The sequence below is a fragment of the Peromyscus californicus genome, unplaced genomic scaffold (assembly GCF_007827085.1).
Source record: "Peromyscus californicus insignis strain IS unplaced genomic scaffold, ASM782708v3 Scaffold_20__1_contigs__length_68692818, whole genome shotgun sequence".
In the NCBI taxonomy this organism is placed as follows: domain Eukaryota; kingdom Metazoa; phylum Chordata; class Mammalia; order Rodentia; family Cricetidae; genus Peromyscus; species Peromyscus californicus.
Window position 1 is genome coordinate 40,371,878 of NW_026294503.1, and position 11,557 is coordinate 40,383,434.

Here is an 11,557-nt window from a genome sequence, read left to right on the forward strand (position 1 = left end):
CCAAAGCTGCCAAGTTCTGCTGCTTGCTGGGGCCGGAACATGGCCTCCTTGTTCAGTTACTTCTTCACCAGCTTTCTGTTTTCAGTGGTTATTTTCACTGCCTAAACTCGGCTGTCCTTGAACTTGCTTTGTAGACCAAGCTGGCCTCAAACTCATGATCCTCCTGCCTCTGACTCTCAGTAAATTCTATTAGCGTGTGCCACTGCACCGGGCTCTAAGCTTTTCTTTAATTCTTTTTCACAAGTTGGAAATTTAGGGGGATGAGATCTTGCCCTAAGATCACCACTCCCTTTATTCCATTTCTTAATCTGTTCTGTCTCCTTGAACACAGAATTTAACTCCTTCCACTTCCTGGTGCGATTTTTTTCCCTCAAGTATTTTTCCTTGCTCATCTTTCTTCTTTTCATTATGTATCTTCATTAGAGTTAATGCTAGTAACCACATAACAGAGTCAATACTAGGCTGTTTTGAGATTTCCTCCACCAGTGGAATTAATCCAAATCTCTTCACTTTAGCATCAGGCAGACTCTTCAGACAAAGGCTAAAAACAGCACATTTGTAAATGGACAGTTCTCTTCCACCTGCCAGTTCCCAAATAAACACTCATAGGTTTAATATTACTTATAAATGCTTGGCCAGTAGCTCAGGCTTATTACTAACTAGCTCTTACATTTAAATTAACCCATAATTCTTATCTATGTTAAGCCACATGGCTTGGTACCTTTTCTCAGTTCTGCCTTGTCATCTTGCTTCCTCTGTATCTGGCTGGCAACTCCTAATTCCATTCTACCTCTTCCCAGCACTAAGAAGTTTGGTTGCCCCGCCTATACTTCCTGCCTGGCTACTGGCCAATCAGCATTTTATTAAACCAATTCAAGTGACAAATCTCTGCAGTGTACAAGAGGATTATAATAAGCTATGAAAAGATGGAAAATAGAGAGTCTGGATATTGTATGTTATTGTATTGCCTTTAAATTTTTTTTTTTTTTTTGGTTTTTCGAGACAGGGTTTCTCTGTGTAACTTTGCGCCTTTCCTGGAACTCACTTGGTAGCCCAGGCTGGCCTGGAACTCACAGAGATCCACCTGGCTCTGCCTCCTGAGTGCTGGGATTAAAAGCGTGCGCCACCACCGCCCGGCTGCCTTTAAATTTTTTGACAGCTAATGAGCAAATGATAATTGCTGAGAGACATTTGATTATGAAAGCTGATAGATTAAATGAACCTATATATTTTAAAAATATCTTGACTTTAAAATTTAAGTCAAAAGATACATTACTTTGGAAAAAAGGATCTGCTTTTATTTCCACAGGATATGAGAGGCTCTGGATTCATTCTGGGTTAAGAAAATCAGGTTTGATCGAGGAAGAACCCCTGAAAAATCTCCGATGGGAATGGATGGCCCCGATGATCCAGCATTTCAGAGTGCATCTGTTGGAGTTTCCTCTGAGTTCTGCATCCAGAACAGCTTCAAGGTTGCTGACTGAGATGAACCAGCCTCACAGAATATTCCAGTTAGGACTTGACCATAATCCTAAATTTTCTCAGGGTCCCCCAAAGATTGTCAGCACCCCCAATCAACAGGAAGTAAGTCTAAAGAACTACACTCACATTCCCAAAATATTGGTTATAAATGTTTGTTTTCATTTAAGGGGGGTAGGTTACAATTTGTTATTGGTTATAGTCAATCTCTTTCTAAAAGAAGAAATGGGGATATGATACAGAAATGATGGGGGAAAGGATAGATTATTATGATGGGAAAAAAGGGTAGATTATTGAATCTATTTTAATCCAAAAAAAACAACTATTAATCTTACATATTTTGCATTGGCTTGGATTTTTGTATATTGATACAAATTTGAGGTTATTTTTGTTAGAACATACTGTACATACATTTCTGCCCTTATTCAAGGTATTGTACCTATACGGCTCATTTAACAATGTAATGCCAATTTCAAGTACTTGAAAGTTATTATTACAAACTATTTAGGATAATAAAAATTCAGGTTAGTAGTTAGTCACCTATTACAATCAAACTTGTAGTAGTAATAGGTTTATATCAAACAGATTTATTTTAGATAGATAGGTTGTCTTCAAACACTTCAGAGATCTACAGAATATATCATTTAAGATATTTTAATAACATAGGTTCTTTTTTTTTTTAATGATAAGAGACATGTCTGCTCCTGGCAGTACCAATCTAATTCAGAGAAGATGATGGACATTGAAGACACTCCATATGGAGTTTACTTTCTTTGTGGCAAAAGTTAGCCACTAGGCAAGAAAGTGCCCTTGCCTCGACTGTTGACAGTATGCTGTGTAAATTGGACAAGCAGAACACAAAAGAAAGTGACTGCCAAACTTTGCCAAGACAAGGTAGGACAGCCCTTCAGAATATTCTGCTTCACAGAAAAATCTGTCAGATACTAGGCCTGCCTGTAGGCTGAAGACGGATGCTCCAATGTTACAGAGGAAACTTTGGTGACTATCCAGGCAGCCAGCTGTTTCTGTCATTTCTCTCATTTTTTGGAAGTTGCTTGCCTGCACTTCCTGTTTACACAGGTAATATTATAGCCTTCTCAGGTCTCTGATGAGGTTGCAGACTAGATAGTTGTAGTTATAGTTTTCCTTGTTACCAGACTCAGAAAAGGGTTGAAAGACATCAAAAGATAGTTTTGGGTTGTTAATGCAAATTAGGATAGAAGGTGAATTAGGCACAACCCTTTGGACTCACCAAGATAGGCTAGAAAATGGAGTATTTTCCCTGAATTTGTCAAATGTTAATGGACTAGACATTGTTGATGTAATTAGTGCCTGTATATGTAGTATATAGTTATTGTACTTATTGTATATAGTTTTTCTTTATTAGTTATAACCTTCTCTTCTTACTTTAGACACAAAGGGGGAAATGTTGTGATATTTTGTTTATGTTCTGACAAGTAAGGCTTTCCTGAAGATCAGAGGGTGGAGCTAGCCACTAGTTAACTATAGAGGTCTGGAGATCTGTACAGACAGGAGACTGGCCTCAACTGCTTTTCTAATCCACAGTCCCAAGGTCTATATTCCTTCAGACAAAAGCATGGTCAGGCCTATCACAAATTGCCTGTGCCAACTTCTGTCTTAGTTAGGGCTTCTATTGCTATAAAGAGACACTGTGACTATGGCAACTCTTATAAAGGAAAAAACAGTTAATTGAGGTGGCTTACATTTTCAGAGGTTTAGTCCATTATCATCATGGTGTGACATGGTGGCATGCAGGCAGACATGATGCTGGAGCTGAGAGTCCTACATGATGATAGGCAGGCAACAGGAAGTGGTCTATCTCACTGGGCGTGGATTGAGCATATATGAGACCTCAAAGCCTGCCTCCACAATGACACACTTTCTCTAACAAGGCCATACCTACTCCAACAAAGCCACACCTTCTAATGGTACCAGTCCCTTTGGGGGTCATTTTCTTTCAAACCACCACAGGCTCCCTCCAAGTCGCTGCACAAGAGAGGAGGCAGGCACCTGTGGCCAGAGGACAGAGCCCTTGAGCAATACTCCAAGTACCACTGAATACAGCCTCTGGCCCTAGGGAGGAGTTGCTGCTGAAGAGCTCAGGAATATGAAAAAAAAATGTAAGCTTGTAGCCTATACGCATATCTCTGAGTGTATTAGGACTGATAGTCACTTGGATCCTTTGCCCTGCATTCTCCCAGGCAAGGGAAAGGCAATTTAAACAAACCCGTGATTATGAACACCCCGTAATCAAAAGTCATAAGTCCTGGATCCCCTCCTATCTCAGAAATCTCAGAGGTCTCAAGACACCTAGACACCCAAAATGCGGTAAATCCCAATACGTACTCTCTGCCCTGTGTATAGCCTTTGGCTATAAAAAGGAGCTTATAGCCCTTTCTCAGGGCTACAGAGTCAAATAATTCTCTGTAGTCCTAACTAGTTAGAAGCCTCCCCCTACCCCCGCATTGAATAAAGATGCTTCTGGTTTATAGACTTCGGTGGTCTGTTCCCTGTTATTTTTGCAATTCCAGGACCCAACATTTTGGTGGCCCACCCGGGGATCTGCTCAATTCTGGGAAGGCACCCCAGTCTCTGGCAACTTTATTCTACTGGGTTTGGCTGACTGGTAAGTTTTTCTCTGGTTTCTGTATCTGGTGTCCAGACAGATGGAAAATTCGAAAAAGAGTAGGCGGATGTGCCAAAGACCTCTGAGCCGGAGGGGGACACTTCGACTCCTTCTCTGGCAGTTGGGTTGCCCATTTGTGGCACTTCGGGACTGGTTTTGGGAGCCCTATGACCCTGAGCCCAGGGTTCTTCCTTCTGTATGCCTTGTCAATTCTGTCTAATTGTGTTGTCTATTGTCAGTCTCTTTGTGGTAATTGTCAGTAAATTAATGTCTACCCTGAGCCAAGCTTCCTCTAAGCCTCAGGCCCCTTTTGGATCTTGCTCTCTCTCATTTCCAGGATTTCAGGAACGCAGCAGTGGTTTTTTGCCAGCCTTCTCTGCCTCTCCCTGCCTCAGGCATCCCCAGCTCTCCACTGCAGCCCAGCTGGCTCCAGTCTGTGTCAGCAGGGTGTGCTGTGCTGGCCGCCTAGAGGATAGCTCCTCCCCAGCAGGTACCTCAGTCCCTGGCCAGAGAGGCCGAGCACCTAGCGGGCGGCCGCTGCCATCCACTTCTTCTGGATAAAAATATTTTTAGATCTCACAAAATGAAACATGCTCCAAAGCTGTGTAGCAGGAAACATGAGGGTCGAGTTGTGGCGCGCAGGAGTAGTTTTATCAGGAAACGGCCTACCACCCCTCCCCTGCCTAAAATTTCAGCTGGAGAAAGTAAGAAAAGTTTTGTTTGGTCTGAATGCATGAATGTGACCACTAACATTTGCTTCTAAATGTAAAAGCCAACTATGTTCAATGAGTCCTGGCTGCAGCTCCTACTGAGTCTGCTATAATAGAGACTTTTAAAAAATGTTTTATGCTGTTAAAAAAAAAAAAAAAAAACTGGCCGGGCGGTGGTGGCGCACGCCTTTAATCCCAGCACTCGGGAGGCAGAGGCAAGCAGATCTCTGTGAGTTCGAGGCCAGCCTGGTCTACAAAGTGAGTTCCAGGAAAGGCGCAAAACTGCACAGAGAAACCCTGTCTCGAAAAACCAAAAAAAAAAAAAAAAAAAAAAACTGGCTTAAAAAAAATAGGATCTAAACAATGCTTGTTTGATAAAATATTAAAGCTGCACCTCTGTGCTTGTATATGCAAAAATATGCCTGACTCTGGCAGCTAAACTTTGTAATTTAAGAGTCACACAGGTGATTTTTAAAAAATATTTATTTATTTATTCATTTATTCATTCATTTATTTATTTGAGACAGGGTTTCTCTGTGTAACAGTTCCAACTGTCCTGGAACTCGCTTTGTAGACCAGGCTGGCCTCGAACTCACAGAAATCCGCCTGCCTCTGCCTCCCAAGTGCTGGATTAAAGGCATGCGCCACCACCGCCTGACGGTGATGATGGTTTTAAGGCATGAAGAGATCATGAGAAACAGGCAGAGCAGGCTGTGTATGGGGCCAAAGAGGTGATCAAGTCCCTGAGAAAAGCCAAGACTGTGAATAAATCCCAGATCTAGCGCTTTGGATTGTTTACACTTTTGGAGCAACTTGGTTTTGCCTTATATAGATCATGGTTGTACCCCGTTTTCTCTTCCTTTAAGTAAAAACAAACAAACAAAAACTAGATATTTTAAAGAAATAATATCAGCATATAAATTTATAAAGCTATGGGACATTTTAAAATTTATATTTTATTAAGAATGGACAAATACCTTACAGACTTACTAAGATAGCTAATTGTTCAGTTGCTTAAGCTATTATGAAATGAGGCCAAAAATTAATAAAAGATGGTAACCTAAGCCATCTGACAACTTGGAACCACTAGCTTAAAAAATGTCTCTCTTAAGCCGGGCGGTGGTAGCGCACGCCTTTAATCCCAGCACTGGGAGGCAGAGCCAGGCGGATCTCTGTGAGTTCAAGGCCAGCCTGGGCTACCAAAAATGTCTCTCTTTAATTAAGGTTTATTTATACAAACAAACGTTGACTTAAAATATATATGTGTCTAACCCCCTTGTTTTTGCTAGCTTTTTAAAGCTATATCTATTCTGATAAACTGAGTCATAAAAGAAACTGATATGTTCCATAATAATACACTATATAAAGATCAAAAATAATAATAATATCTTAAGATTATGCTATCAGCTCTTATCTCAGGACTTGTAGATTGCTCATTGGGTATGGTTTTAAAACTATGTAATTTGTAACAAAATTTGGCTTTAAACTTATAGCAAAAGGCTTATAATTAAAATTCTATACATGGGGATATATATATATATATATTGTTCAACCCTGTTTAAAATATATATTATGTATATGCACATATATGATTTAGATTTAACTCTCTCTACACACACACACACATACATATAAATGTAAGCTGGATTTAATTCTACATATATATGCTTATAACTACTTAGATCCAACTATTGTTTAAAAAAACATACATGTTTTAAATAGCAACCACATGGCTCTCCTCCATCTTGGCTGGTGACCTTATCAGGATGTAGGTGGCCACATGGTTGACAACCATCTTTACAAAAATTAAAAAATACATATCATATGACACTTTTTAGTCCTAATGAATTTTCTGTTCATTGTATCTCCTTTTAAACCAAGGAAGCAATGAGTCTCAAATATTCTGAATTGATATAGACTCTTATATGATAATAAGAATATAAGGTTATATTTGTTACAACATACTGTATATACGATTCAACTCTGGTTGAATATGATGTTAAAATTTTAAGGTTATAAGGATCTATTCAGACTAACAAAAACTGGCTTAGAGATTTACACCTAAGTATTTATGTCTTTGCCAAGTGTTCAATACCAAGCTTCTAGAGAATCTAGATAAATGATAACATATGTTTGATAAATTGGTTCTCAGGTGGAGGGCACTGCTTGGAGAGCTGTTGTAGACTCAGCTCCTAATCCTGGAATGTCTAATTCTGGTTCACCACAAAGCAATGTTGGGTCCTGGAAATTTGCAAATAATGGGGAACAGACCACTGAAGTCTATAAACCAGAAGCATCTTTATTCAAAAACACCATGGGAGGGAAAAAAGGCTTCTAACCTTGGATAGGATGGGCAGTGTCTTAGTTAGGGATTATATTGCTGTGAAGAGACACCATGACCACAGTAACCCTTATAAAGAAAACATTTAGCCGGGCGGTGGTGGCGCACGCCTTTAGTCCCAGCACTCGGGAGGCAGAGCCAGGCGGATCTCTGTGAGTTCGAGGCCAGCCTGGACTACCAAGTGAGTTCCAGGAAAGGCGCAAAGCTACACAGAGAAACCCTGTCTCGAAAAACCAAAAAAAAAAAAAAAAAAAAAAAAGAAAACATTTAATTGAAGTGGCTCACTTACAGTTTCAGAGGTTCAGTCCATTACCGTCGTGATGGGGAGCATGGCAGCATCAGGCAGATGTGGTGCTGGAGTAGCTGAGAGTACTACATCTTGCAGGCCACAGGAAGTCAACTGACACACTCAGCAGTATTCTGAGCATAGAAAACCTCAAAGCCCGCCCCCACAGTGACACACTTCCTCCAACAAGGCCATACCCATCTCAACAAGCCACACTTCCTGATAGTGCCACTTCTATGAGATTATGGAGACCAATTACATTCAAACTACCACAGGTAGGGAACAGGAATCTATGTTTGTCCCTGCTATGACAGGAATGGTATTGACAGGCTGGTGACATGTGGTCCATGAAAGAATTCACCAAGACAAAAAGGTAAAAGTAAAGGGTGTATTAGAGACACAGGCATGCCACCATAGGCTGAATGGTAAAGAGACATTGTGCAGAAGCATTCCAACGTGTTGCTCTTGCAGGGTGCAGGGTTCTACTGAAGCAGTTGGGTGGTATCTGAATGTCACAGTGCCCTGTTGGGTCGATCTTCTAGGGATAGACAGGTGTGGAGCTCACATCTGGGTAGATACCTCCGGATCTTGCTGAGGAGTGAGGACCGTCTCCTCTCAGGACTGACTCTCTGAGTAAGGCAGACATAGCTCATTAGGGTGTCAAACTTCTAAGAGTCTGAGTTATTCATTGACAAGTGGACTTCTTATGTGCCTGTCAGGAAGCCAAGACAGATCACAACAGGATTTGTTCAGGTTAACTGTAACAGGGCCTCAGACCTTAACACCACTGACTCCATAATAAAAGTACCATTTGGGCTTTAAAATTCATCATGTAGACAGCACCACCTGCTAAAACTAAAACAAAAGCCTAATTCATCAAAAGTCCGTACTTCTGGGAAAGTCTCTAACCTTGCTTTTTGGCTTCTGTAGTTCTGCTTCTGGCTAACTGTTCTTATTAACTGAAGTATGTCAATCCAGAACAGCTTAAAAACTCACCCTGAGAAAGGCTCAGTGCCACACTGGGAACCTGAACACTCAATGTAATTGCTGGCTGGCTAAAGACTTTCTATTGTCTTATACCCATGTCCTAGCAGCCTTCTCTGGTGAATACCCCACAGCACAACTTTGTCTGGCCTGCTTGGAGATACAGTGTATTTGTCAGGGTTCTCTAGAGAACTGGTTGAATGAACATGTATATGGAATTTGTTAGAGGAGCCTACAGGCTGTGGTTTGGCTGTCTCCTAGTGGAAAGTCCAAGAAGCTGGTAGTTTTTCAGTCCATGAGGCTGGACATCTCAGCTGCTCCTCTGTGTACTTTGGAATCCCGAAGAAGTAGGCATTGATACCAGCAAATCACCGCCTCAGCAATCAAATAGATGAGTTTGCCATCCAGAAACCCAAAACACCAAAACTCAAAGACAAAAAAAAGCAAGTTGTAAAGAGGTTACAACAAATATAAAAATAACAGAAAACCAGGGGAATATCTCTCTGTCTGTCTCTGTCTCTCTGTCTCTCTGAGACAGGGTCTTATGTAGTCCAGGCTGGCCCTCCACTCCTGCTTCTCACTGCTCCCACCTCCTCAGTCCCGGTGCTAGGCACAGGAGGGAGGCCTCCCACTGCAGCACCATGGGACTAGAAGATACTGTGTGCACTCGCCAACCTTGATCCTCCTACCTCTGATGGTCGTAGGGCTAGGACTATAGGTGTGAGTCGCCATACCCAGCTAATATAATCCTATTGTAATAACACTTCTGATCAGTGAGGGGGGGGAAAGCAGTTATTTCCATGAGCAGAACAAGGATGAACATCAACAGACAGACCTAGAAGGAACCCAAATACACCAACCTTCTAGTAAAAGATTTTATATCTACTAATAATATTAAAGATAAGTGTATTTTTATGTGGTGTGTTTATATGTATGTGAGTGCATGTGCATAGGATTTTGTGTGGAGGTCAGAGGATAACTTCTAGTATTTCATTTCTCAGGGGCAGTCCTACTTTTGAGATAGAATCACTCGCTGACTGGAACTCACCTAGCTGGTGAAGACAAGCAGGTAAAAAGCAAGTCTCTTTCTTACAAGTCCTTGATACAGGCTTCCACCAGAAGGTATGGCCCAGATTTAGGGTAGGTCTTCCCACATCAAATGATCCAGTCAAGAAATCCCTCACAGGCATGCCCATATGCTTGGGTTTTAGTTGATTCCAGATGTAGCCAAGTTGACAACCAAGATTAGCCATCATAGTCCTGAACCTAGTCACCTTGGATTTGAGGAACACCAGCACTCGTCCATCAACATCATTATGACAAGGATCTGAACCCATCGCCAAACGAAGATGGCAATCTATGCTGCTGAGGCTGCCTGAGGACCAGAAGTCATCTTAGGAGAACCAGCTTGTCCCTTTGAGTCATGACAGCAAAAACTTCTTTCCACTGAGGCAAGAAAAAAAGGGTAGGGATAACTATGGGGACTTCTCACCAGCTGAGAAGCAAGAGCTCCACAGTTAAAAGCACTGGCTGCTCTTGCAGAGGACCTGGGTTCAGTTCCCAGAATCCACATGGTAGTTTACAAATAACTCTGTAACTCCAGTTTCAGGTGATCCAACGGCCTCTTTGGGCCTCCTCAGACACCACATGCATGCATGCACGTGCACATGGTGTATATACATACATGCAGACAAACATTTGTACACATAAAATAAAAGTAAATCTTTCTTAAAGAATTCCAAGGCAATGAACATTAGTTTATGGCCTTTCTCCCTTTCTTACTGAAAACCTGCAGGTTCTTGGGACCCTTGCCAGAAATCTCATTTGCAATAAAAGAACCCCTGTGCAACCCTAGTGGCTCCTGGTTTTATTTTATCAAAGTATAATACCATCCAGAGCTACCTTTTAATCTTACTCATCAAAAAAAGTGAAAGAAAGAAAGGAGTTCTTAGCAAGAATTTGAGATATGACTTGAGGGCCATCAAAATGGAACACATGGCTCCGCTGCTCTGCTTACACCACTTACCCCTGGGAAGCCCACACCCATTCTCTTCCTGAACACTTTTCTTTCTGCTTTTAATTTCAGGCCCATCCTAAAATTCCTTTCTGCACCAAGACCAAGGATCTGGTTTTACCCCATTGGAGGTCCCTAAAAAAAAAACCAATGGGAGTTCTCAGGCTCCTACTGCCACTGACAGGATAGCCTTGAAGAATTGGGATAGTGCTCAGCTAAACCCCACTTGGGCCAGGACTGCTTAACTGTGCACGCCTCTCACCTCTGTGTGTTGACATTTTGTTTGTACTCTAACAAATAAAGCTTGCCTGAGAATCAGAGAAGAGAGCCAGCCACTAGATTAAACATAAAAGCCAGGCAATGGTGTCAAACACCTTTAATCCTAGCACTTAGGAGGCAAAGATCCAACCTGATCTCTGTGAGTTCAAAGCCACCCTGGACTACACAAGATTAACTGAGTCTAAAAGAGAAACAGAGCCAGGCAGTGGAGGCACACACCTTTAATCCCAATACTTGGGAGTCACACTCCTTTAATCCCAGCACTAGGAAAGTTGAGACAGGAAGTGATATGGCTGGGCAGAGACAGGAATATAAAACAGGAGGAGACAGGATTTTGATGCCCTTTCAGCTGAGGACTCGGGGGTTTTCAGTCTGAGGACTCATGGAGACAGTATCTTCCCTTTTTGGCTCAGGAGTTGGCGAGGTAAGAAGTAGCTGTGGCTTGTTTCCTCTGATCTTTCAGCATTTACTCCAATATCTGGCTCCGGGTTTTTATTATAAAACCAATTAGGATTCATGCAACACCTCTGCCCTAATTCTTCCTCACATAAGTACCCCTCAAGATGACCTTCGGATTACAATTACTTATCTATTAAATCTCCCCCCACCGTGTGTGTGTGTGTGTGTGTGTGTGTGTGTGTGTGTGTGTGTGTGTGTGTATCCCTGCAGGCTTTAGAGCAGGCAGGAAAAATATGATTCACAAAGAGACAAGAATGAAACTCAGCTCAGCCCGATTTTATTGTAACCAGCACTGGACCAGGACTTCTAGAGTATGGCCCAGATCATTTTACATTAGCCCTATTTAAACACAGCACAA

General features: G+C 41.8%; 1 long non-coding RNA gene across 3 annotated transcripts; it reads left to right on the forward strand.

Moving 5' to 3' along the window:
- The first annotated feature begins 1,255 nt into the window (after positions 1-1,255).
- On the forward strand, positions 1,256-10,287 carry LOC128116614 (uncharacterized). 3 transcript variants are annotated; one of them, XR_008220544.1, is made up of 5 exons: positions 1,256-3,620; positions 4,032-4,126; positions 4,464-4,616; positions 9,449-9,516; positions 9,659-10,287. It is a non-coding gene; the product is annotated as an uncharacterized LOC128116614 (long non-coding RNA). The 3 variants fall into 3 exon arrangements; XR_008220543.1 differs by lacking the exon at positions 4,464-4,616 and having other exon boundaries at positions 1,260-1,584; positions 2,170-3,620; XR_008220542.1 differs by lacking the exon at positions 4,464-4,616 and having other exon boundaries at positions 1,262-3,620.
- The last annotated feature ends 1,270 nt before the right edge of the window (positions 10,288-11,557 follow it).